The following is a 10,378-nucleotide window of genomic DNA, read 5'->3' as shown; positions in this document are numbered from 1 at the left end:
TTGAAAGCACCTTCCTCCAGAGCTGTTCACCTCCAGAAGAGGGTGCTCAGAAGTGTTTACTGGCAGAAGATCTGGCAGCTGCCCCCCCCCCCAACAGGCCCCAGCCCGGCCTGAGCCACGTGACAGTGACAAGAAGTGCTTCCTGCAGGCGGCGGAGAGCACTTCCGGGCCATGGCGGCCATGAGCGGGGCTGGGAGGAGCGGGCTCTGTGCTGCGAACGGGGTCGGGCCTCGGTGCGGGGGCACGGAGGGGCTGTTGGTGGAGGAGCTCGTGGCGCTGCCGGCACCCAGAGGCGGCTCCCGGGCGGCTCCACGGTCTCGCTGTGCTGCGGAGTCACCCGGCCGGCCCCAAAAGCCTGGAGGCAGAGCCTGAGCCGGCCCCGGCCCGGATCGTGTGGTGCGGCTCCGGCCGTGCTGGGCTGTGCGGCACCAAGAGGAAGACGGCCGTTCGTTTGCCGGCCGCTCGCTGGCTGTAAGATCCGGGTGGCGCCGAGGCCCGGTTAAGAAACGGCGTGGATGAAGGTTTGTACGGATGGAGTGGGTCTGGATTGCAGTGAGCGGGACGAGTCCGGGCTGCGGTTTGGCGTGGTTGTGTTGGTTGCTTTGAAGGGCTGCCGTCATAGGGCGGAGGGAGGGAGAGGGAGAGGGAGGGATGAACAGGGAAGCAGAAAACAGATGCTCTGCTGGAATTCAGAATAAAGGGGGGCTAAAAGGGGGATAGTTAAAGGTAGTTTACAGAAAATGATTTATTTAGAATAACAAGGAATGGAGACAGTGGGTCTGGAAGAGCAGGAAGGATGAAGATTAAGGAGTGAGAACTCCCTGAGACACCTGGTGAGAAGGGGATTAGGTGTTGCAACTCCTCTTTTGATATTTGCATCTCCCTGACAAGATGGGCGATAACAAGAGGGGGTCTGCATGATAAAGAATGTGTATTAGAATTAAGGGATGCATGTTAGAATTACGGGAAATCATTGACTATGCATGAGGTGTACCTATATCTGTATCACGGTTTTACAAGTTGGTGTGCAAGTTTGGAGGAGCTATCCCCCTTGCACCCAGCGCTGGAATAAAACATACCTGCTTTATAACCCATCTCTGGATTATAGAGTTTGATTCCGCAAGTCAGGGAGCTTTGAACAGTGCGGGCAGTCAGGAGCACGTCGCGTTTCTGCCTGCTGTGTTGGCGCTGCCGTAAGTCTTTGGGTCCCCAGGGAGGCTCTCCCTGGGGGTGTCCTGATTGGAAGGCAGGATTCAATCCCGCCGCAGCCCGTCCATGGCAGGCAGACGCTTCTCTCCTCTGCTCATGGGACTCAGCAGTGCCAGGGGTTTCACAGCGCGTGTTGCAGTGGCTGGCAGCCTCCGTGTGTTTTTCTGTTGCAAACAGGATCCCATGGTGGAGCCGAACTAGAAGCAGACGTTGGTGTCTTGTGGCAGGAGCAAGGGCAGTGGAAGCGCTGTCCAATGCCGGGCGGTGGTGACTGCCATGAGAGCAGGGGTCTGATACCATCTGTGAGGGATGGGATTTGCATCCGGTGGCTTTTCCGTTGCAGAATGTCCAGCAGCAGAGCGTGAGTGGCCGTGAAATGAAGCTGGGCCTCAGGAGAGCCGTCTGGAGCTGCGTCACGAGCACCTTGTGTGTGTGCTGGCCATCATGCTGCCAGTTTCCAAGTTCCCAGAGGCAGTAAGTGGTGCTCTCATGGGCTGAGAGAAAGGCACGGGCAACTGGCTGGGAGGGAACTGTCAAATACAAGATACGAAATACTAAAGTATTGATGCTACAGATAAAGCTCAGTTTGCATTTTTGTTAGAGTCTGTGACAACAAATACAGTGTCCCTGAAGAAATGGCTTTTTTGGCCATTAAAAGACAAAATGCAATCTTTTGATTTGCACAAAGCAGTAAAAACAACACTGGAGCGATTTTCTTTATCCTTTGACAGAGTCTCTGGGTCTTTAATGTCCCTTCCCACCCAAACCATTCCACAATAATATATTTCCACAGTGTAAATGTGAAAATATCTGCCATGGTCTCCTGCTGCTCTAGATGACTGGGAATCCTCAGCGTCCATAACAAGCCCAGGGGGAGCCTGGTCCTTGCGGTGGAACAGATCTACCCAGTGGGACACGCTCCCAGTAATTCTTCCCCAGCAGCCTGGCACTCACCCACTAAGGGGTGCCACAAGCACCCACTCTATGCAGCCCGTGGGGAGGCCCAGCCAGCAGCCTGGGGATGTGAGGTCACTATGCCCTGCCACATTGCTGCCTTGTGCCACAAGATCACAATGCCCAGCTGCGTGCTCTAGGTGTTCTGTGCCCCAATAGCAGAACTCGTTGTGGCTGTAGCAGTGGTGGTAGCAGCATGGCACGAGTACTGGGGGCCACGGCCCCCACCTGCCTTGCCGTCCTCCTACTGATAGCCATGTGTTGTCAGGAGACTTGTGCTGCTCCAGGGCGAGCAGCAGGAGCAGGTGGGTGGGCAGAGATGGGGTAAAAAATAAGCGGAAATGAGAGTGAGAAGCCCAGGTTCTGGTTCCAGTGGCTCTGTGCCTTATAGCCCTAAGGCTGCCTTCGATGGGGGCGGGGAGGTATTGGAAAAGGGGGACAGGCAGCACCACAGGAGCTGGGCAAGGGCATGAGGAAGCCCTGTGCTCCCACGGCTCTGCCGCTGGCTGGGTGGAGCATGCTCTTCATCCTGGGGGTGTCCCAGGGGAGAACGTGGAAGGTGTGTGCTGGGAAAAGCATGAGCATTTCTGCTCCAGCTGCCTGATGCTCCCCATAGAAAAATCCTGGTTCCCAACAGAGACCCCCAGCTGTAGCCCAGTGTGTTTCAGGCACCTTTTCTTTGTATGCTCTTCCACGCGGTCCCGGAGGGGTGCTGCATGTGGCCAGGAGGGAGCATTTGTAAAGCTGCCGAGTGCTAGGCTCCTGGTCACCCTGGCCCCTCTATAGCTTTGGCAATCAAGGCCTGAGTCTCCCATCCTCTTACCTGTCCCCTTCCCTGGCCCCTTCCCTGTCACTAAGGGAGAGGAAGATCACAGCATGCAATGGGAACATCCCTCTTCTGTTCTTTCTTCTAGATGATGACATTGGTACTCCTTCCTCAGATGACTGGAAGGAGACTGCTTTTGTGCCTCAGGGGAAACTCCGAGGTAAGTTGTGAGTGTCTGTTTCCTTGGAAGTCGAAAAATTAGTGCTATAATAGCTTATTTGGGTACGTAAGGCTCTCCAAAGGTCTTTCAAGTCTCTTTGTGCTTTGAAGGTCGTACACAGATCAGTCATTAGTATTTCTTTACTTGGAGAATTGTCACATTTCAGTGGGAAGGCGGCCCTTGCCAGTCTTTGCTCCTATTCCTTTGCTGTTTGGGCCATGTCATTCCCTGACCTGCAGCCAGTCCTCACAGGTCACTGCAGGAAAAAAAACAAGGCAGACCCCAGTGCACAGCGGAAGCTCTCCTCACCTGTGTCTGATCACTCTTGTGCCTGCAGGCCCCTTTGGTGCATTTCGAAAGCAAAGTCGCGTCCCTGAGCCTGGGGTGGATGCCAGACGTAAGTCACCAGTCTTCATCTCATGATCTTTGCTCATATTTGGTTGTGGAAGTTCAGGAGGGGTTCATCTTTTCACTGCCTGGTGATTTCTTCTCCATGAGAAGCTTGGGTAGTCACTGTTTCTTGGGTGCTGCATGCTCCCAGCATCCCGTTGACTTTGTCTCCATACATCAGAGATCTCCCCACTAAAAAAACCTTGAGGGGCCAAATGTTCTTCTATGCCTTCTCTGAAGATTGTTTTACATGGCCTGGAGAGAGTATCTGGAAAGCTGCTGAGTGCCAGCCAACTGCCCACCTGGCTTCTCTGCAGCTTTGCAACTTTTGACCCAGGTCTGAGTGCCATGTCATCACCTGAGCCCCTTCCAGTCACTGCAGGTCCCTAAGGAAGAGAGAAATTACAGCATACCATGTCATGAGATTTTACTTCCTTTGAGAGATGCCAGCTCACAGTCCTAATGTCAGCCAGGCGCATCTGCAGGTGTGAGTGAGAATGCACACCTGTGTGTGTGTGCCCTGCCCTCGCACAATGCCCTTGTCCCATTCAGTGATGCCGTTATGCGTTTAGGTAAGCTGCAGTGTGTGGTGAAAAGTTCTCATTCTTTGGTTGCAGAAGTGCCTCCAGGGAAGGCCGTGCTAAATCCTTAGTTGTGCTGGAACCCCACAGGCATCCCAGGGGTGGCTGTTGTCGTTACTGACTTCACTGAAAAGACCGTTCAGTTTAATATCTTGTTTGTCTGAAAGTTATCTTAATGCTTTCTGTTTAGGTCCTGAGAAACAGAAAGAGGCCCTGGAAACAGGAAAATATCTGCAGACACTGCCCCCTCTGCTAATGAAAATCATGAAGGACAAAGCACGTGGTAGGTGTATTTCCGTCTGTTCCCTGAAAGGCTTGTGAAACTGAATTTCTAGAAATACATGTGGAGAAACTGCACCATCTTCCTGATGAGAAGCAGTTACTTACAGTCCCACTCCCTTACCTCCTTTCTAAAGAGACAGGTGGAGCACCTATGCGCTGGCTTGCATTTTGGAACGGCAGAGTTCGCACACTGACTGTCCCCCTGAGAGTAATAGAGGCCATGCACACAACAACTGTCACTCCAGGTAAGGGCCGCTCATAGAGCTCCGTGGCCGTGGTTAGAGGTTGCTCCCCTCCCACTGCAGCCAGTTCCCAGGGACTTAGGAACTTTGTCCTTTTGGGAACTAGGCCACCAGAACCACATTCAGCAGATAAGGAGAGGAAACAGGACCCTCCATAGTACCTCCTGTGCACAGACCCTGCATTCCAGAGCTTGCTGTGCTTCCCCTGAGCCACCAGGCACAACAGCAGCCCGGAGCGGGATCCTTCCTGTGGTTGTTCTTGTCCACATCACTCAAAGCAGCAGCTGGTGAAACAGATCCACATTGTTTTTCCAGGTGCGGATGGTGAGGAACACGCAAATGCCGCAGACAATAATTTTATCAAGAAGTACTGCCTGGGATTTGGTGTGGCTATCTTCGTTACCATGCTGATGGCAATGTTTTCGTGCTATCGTCTTGTCCGACAACGGAGGCAGATAAACCAGTGAGTTCTTGTTCACCCCCAACCCCATCCTGCCCCCTCTCTTTACTATAGGGATCCTGTGAGCAAGGAGGCATTTCTAGTTAAAGCAGCATAGAGAAGCCAGTTAGTTGTTGCCTAACACTGTCTGAGATTGACACTGTCAGACATTTAACTGGCCTCGCCATTCCTGCTGCATGTTCTTACTGCTGGGCCTGAGACAGGCCCGGAGCTGAGAGTGACTCTATCATGCACTGTGAGGAAGGAGAGCAGGGGGTTCTCCTGTGCCCTCAGCACGTTTCTCTCCCTGCAGGCGCCTTGCTGAAGATGCTGCAGTCCAGCATATTGCCCGCAGCAACACCTCACGCTTGGACAAACAGCTTGCTCGCCTCAGTGCGCCGGACAGAAAAGACGTGGCACAAACAACCGGTGCCTGTGCAGTGACAATCTGCCCACCAGCCGCAGAGCACCACCAGAGCGGCCCCTGCCAGGCCTGACGGCTGTCGGGCTCAGCTGCCCCCAGTGCAGCCCCCGTAGCCCACCAGCCCAGGCTCCGTGGCCCCTGGGAAGTACATCATGCCCAGTGGCCCCTATCCACCTTGGGCATCAACACCTCTTTCAGGGGACAGGAGGGACCCACCTGGTTTGGAAGCTTGCAGTCATCGGCTGGCACCCAAACAGCAGCACCCTGGCATCAACACCACCCTCCTGTCCCCCACCACCATTCTTCAGGGGTTGGCAGTGGCTCCCTCAAAGTGTCACCCGCAGGCAGCCACTGCCTCAGGGAAGCCTGAGAGGCCTGTCAGCCTCCAGCACCATCTCTGCCCTCACCCTCCCCTTCACCATCCATCAGGGGATGGAAGCGACCCCAGCAGAGTATAGACCTGGGGACATCATCCAACAGACGGACGACCATTGCCTGGGGGAAGCCAACTGGCCCAGCAGCCCCCTGTCCCCCCCAGGAACTGTCACCAACTTTCCTTCACCATCCTTCAGGAGGTTGGAGCAGCCCCCACAGGGTGGCAGTTTGAGGGCATCATCCGACACCCAGAAAACTACAGCCAGGGGAAAGCATACCAGGCCCCACAGCTCCCAGCCCCCCACAGCACCAACTCTGCCCTCCCGCTCCTCTCCTCCATCCTTCAGGATGTGGGAGTGCCCCCCCCCACAGGGTCGGCATGGGGGCAACACCTGTAAAACCTCTGCCTGGAAAAAGTATGACAGGCCCAGCAGCCCCAAGATCCCCCCAGCACCACCTCTCTCTTCATGCTCCTCTCCACCATTGGTCAGGGGGTGGGAGCATCATCACTGGTCAACACAACAGGGGGTTCTTTCTTTAACATCCTTATTACACCTTCCGAACTGAGTATACCTTTTCTACAAAAATTCTCAGCACCACAGATGATCATATTCAAAACATCTATAACTATATGGAATATAGATATTGTAAATTAATTCAATAAAATTCAACAACAAAACAAAATAACCAAGAAGCTGCTTCCTTCAAAAGGCAGAGTATTCTGACGAGGAGAAAACAGCAATACTAACATCACGTCACAGCGTTGCCATCAGGGCTCAAGCTAAGGCAGCCAGCTGACCAGGGCAGAACTTGTGTTAGATGCTGCTCAGTGACAACACCCAGAATGAAGTAGCAAGGATGTGAAGTGTAGGAGACTACTTGCGCTTATCACATTCTGTCTGCTGTAACAGCACTACTCAAAGATTTCTAATCGGGCCAAGATCTTTGTGAAGCAGCAGTTTGTTCATTACTGCCATCATGGCCGCACACCCCTACTGACTGTTGGGCAGGGCTGCAGTGGAGAACGCCCTCCACACGCAGTCCTGGGCAGGCAAGGGCTGTCGGTGCACAGTGCCACACGCTCCTTGCCATCTGCACACACGTGGGCTGGCTTTGCACTGCCAGGCACATCGTCTCGCGTGGGCACTGCAGGTCCTCGCTTGGTGGTATGCAGAGACAGCGGGGCCAACAGATGAAGTTATCTGTGTTGTGTGCAATACTTGCATGACTTGGGAGCTGACAATCCTTGTGGTTCTCTGTCCTGCTCCAATTTATAGGAAGGAGAGGAGGTCCATACGTGTATGCCTGAGCATGGTTCAAATGTTGGAGGACGGACGCTATTACGATTTAGGGTGATTAGGAAGGGAAGGCGGGCAATAGAAAAGACAGGAAAAAGAATCAAGGAGTCTTTATAGGAAGCAAGAGGGAGAGAGAGTCACCACCATGGATCTGACGTGTTTAGTAGTTCAGTCATTGATCTTCAGTAGTGGTGGGTCTTCAGGAGTTGTTGTTCCGCTGACGATGACTGTGACCACGGCAACAGTTTCCAATGATAGTATAAACTTACAAATAAGTCCAACGTGGTTCAGTCAGCTCTCCTTGGTGTGACAGCTCAAATCCAAAATGGTTGAGTAAGCTCTCCTTGGAATGGCAGATTCTGGCTCTGGGATCTCATCTGGACCTTGCCAGCAGACAAGAGGGAGCAGGGACGCCCACCTGCTTCTTGTTCTTCACCGGACACGATGGTATCATTCCCCAGTTTTTCCATACCAAGCTGGAGCCAGATCTTCTGCCAGTAAACACTTCTGAGCACCCTCTTCTGGAGGTGAACAGCTCTGGAGGAAGGTGCTTTCAAATGTCCACAAAGTGATGTTGATTGTCACACAGTAGCACCCATCACTTGCCTCCTCCATAAATCAGTTACAGTCTTGTTGGTGAACCTGAAGACAAAAGGTCAGCGCGCTGGGACAAGCAGCCACACACCAGTATCACAGAGTCACAGAATGACCCAGGTTGGAAGGGACCTCATGGATCATGAAGAACAAACCCCCCTGCCTGGCAGGGCCACCAAACATACACCTTTACTAGATCAGGTTGCCCAGGGCCCTGTCCAACCTGGCCCTGAACACCCCCAAGGACGGGGCATCCACAACCTCCCTGGGCAGCCCGTTCCAGGGCCTAACCACTCTGCTAGTAAACAACTTTCCCCCTAACATCCAACCTAAATCTTCCCTCTTTCAACTTAAATCAGTTTCCCCTTGTCCTGCTATTACCAGCCCCCTCCTCATCCTATGTGGAACACCAGTGCCAGCAGTGCGGCCACCATTTTAGAACCCTCTCCACGTCACCTTGGTCACCGCTGCCGCGCGCAACGCACTCGCCTCTGACAGCTGTGGCAGTTAGCAGCCATGTCGGCAGCTAAGAGGGCTAGGGTAGAAGTTTTCCCTGTTTCAGGCGGGAGGATGGAGCTGGGGGCCCTAGGAGTGAGAAGGAGGAGGGGGCCCGCCATGACCAACAGGCAGAGGAGCCCCCCTGCAAAGGGGCACATGTGGGTCAGATCTATGAGGCAGGGGCTGAGGTGGGTCAAATCTATGGGGCAGGAGCTGCTGTGGGGCTGATGTGTGTCACATCTACGGAACAGGTGCTGCTGTGGGGCTTATGTGGGTCAGATCTATAGGGAAGGAGCTGCTGTGGGGCAGGTGTGTGTCATATCTATGGGGCAGGAGCTGCTGTGGGGCTGGTGTGGGTCAGATCTATGGGGCAGGAGATGCTGTGGGGTAGTTGTGGGTCATCTATGGGGCAGGATCTGCTCTGGGGCACATGTGAGTGAGATCTATGGGGCAGGAGCTGCTGTAGTGCAGATGTGGGTCAGATCTATGGGGCAGGAGCTGCTGTGGGGCAGATCTATGGGACAGGAGGTGCTGTGGTGCACATGTGGGTCAGATCTATAGACCAGGAGCTGCTGTGCGGCTGATGTGGATAAGGTCTATGGGGCAGGACCTGCTCTGGGGCACATGTTGGTCAGATCTATGGGGCAGGAGCTGCTGTGGGTCAGATGTGCTGGGCAGGAGCTGCTGTGGGGCTGATGTGGGTCAGATCTATGGGGCAGGAGCACCTGTGGAGCACATGTATATCAGATCGTTGGGGCAGGAGCAGTTGTGGGGATGATGTGTGTCAGATCTACGGAACAGGTGCTGCTGTGGGTTTTTGTGGGTCAGATCTATAGGGAAGGAGCTGCTGTGGAGCTGATGTTGGTTACATCTATGGGGCAGGAGCTGCTGTGGGGCCTATGTGGGTCAGATCTGTGGGACAGGAGCTGCTGTGTGGCTCAAGTGGTTGAGATCTATGGGGCAGGAGCTTCTGTGGGGAAGACGTGGGTCAGATCTATGGAGCAGGAGCTGCTGTGGGGGTGCTGTGTGTCAGATCTATGGGGCAGGAGCTTCTGTGGGGTAGATGTGGGTCAGATCTATGGGACTGGAGCTGCTGTGGGTCTGATGGGGGCTAGATCTATGGGGCAGGAGCTGCTGTGGGGGTGATGTGTGTCAGATCTATGGGGCAGGAGCAGTTGTGGGGCTGATTTGGGTCACATCTCTGGGGCAGGAGCTGCTGTGGGGTAGTTGTGGGTCAGATCTATGGGGCAGGATCTGGTCTGGGGCACATGTGAGTGAGATCTATGGGGCAGGAGCTGCTGTGGGGTAGATGTTGGTCAGATCTATGGGGCAGGAGTAGCTGTGGGGCATATGTGAGTCAGATGTATGGGGCAGGAGCTGCTGTGGGGCACATGTGGGTCAGATGTATGGGGCAGGAGCTGTTGTGGGGCTGATATGGGTCAGATATATGTGGCAGGAGCTGATATGGGGAAGATGTGGGTCAGATCTTTGGGGCAGGAGCTGCAGTGGGGCAGATGTGAGTCAGATCAATGGGGCAGGAGCTGCTGTGGGTCGGATGTATGGGGCAGGAGCTGCTGTGGGGCTGGTGTTGGTCAGATCTGTGGGGCGGGAGCTGCTGTGTTGCTGCTGAGGGTCAGATCTATGGGGCAGGAGCTGCTGTGGGGCCTATGTGGGTCAGATCTGTGGGACAGGAGCTGCTGTGGGGCTCATGTGGTTGAGATCTATCGGGCAGGCGTTGCTGTGGTGCTGATATGGGTCATATATATGGGGCAGGAGCTGCTATGGGGCAGATGTGGGTCAGATCTATGGGGCAGGAGCTGCAGTGGGGCAGATGTGAGTCAGATCTATGGGGTAGGTGCTGCTGTGGAGCTGATGTTGGTAAGATCTATGGGGCAGGAGCTGCTGTGGGGTATATGTGGGTCAGATGTATGGGGCAGGAGCTGCTGTGGGGATAATGTGGGTCAGATCGACTGGGCAGGATCTGGTATGGGGCAGATGTGGGTCAGATCTATGGGGCAGGAGCAGCTGTGGGGTAGTTTTGTGTCAGATCTATGGGGCAGGATCTGCTCTGGGGCACATGTGGGTCAGATCTATGGGGCAGGAGCT

The sequence above is a fragment of the Coturnix japonica genome, chromosome 29 (genome assembly GCF_054131305.1).
Source record: "Coturnix japonica strain WE chromosome 29, WE-NBRP24, whole genome shotgun sequence".
Classification (NCBI taxonomy): domain Eukaryota; kingdom Metazoa; phylum Chordata; class Aves; order Galliformes; family Phasianidae; genus Coturnix; species Coturnix japonica.
The sequence above is the reverse complement of the archived record's forward strand: the minus strand, read 5'-3'. Positions refer to the sequence as shown.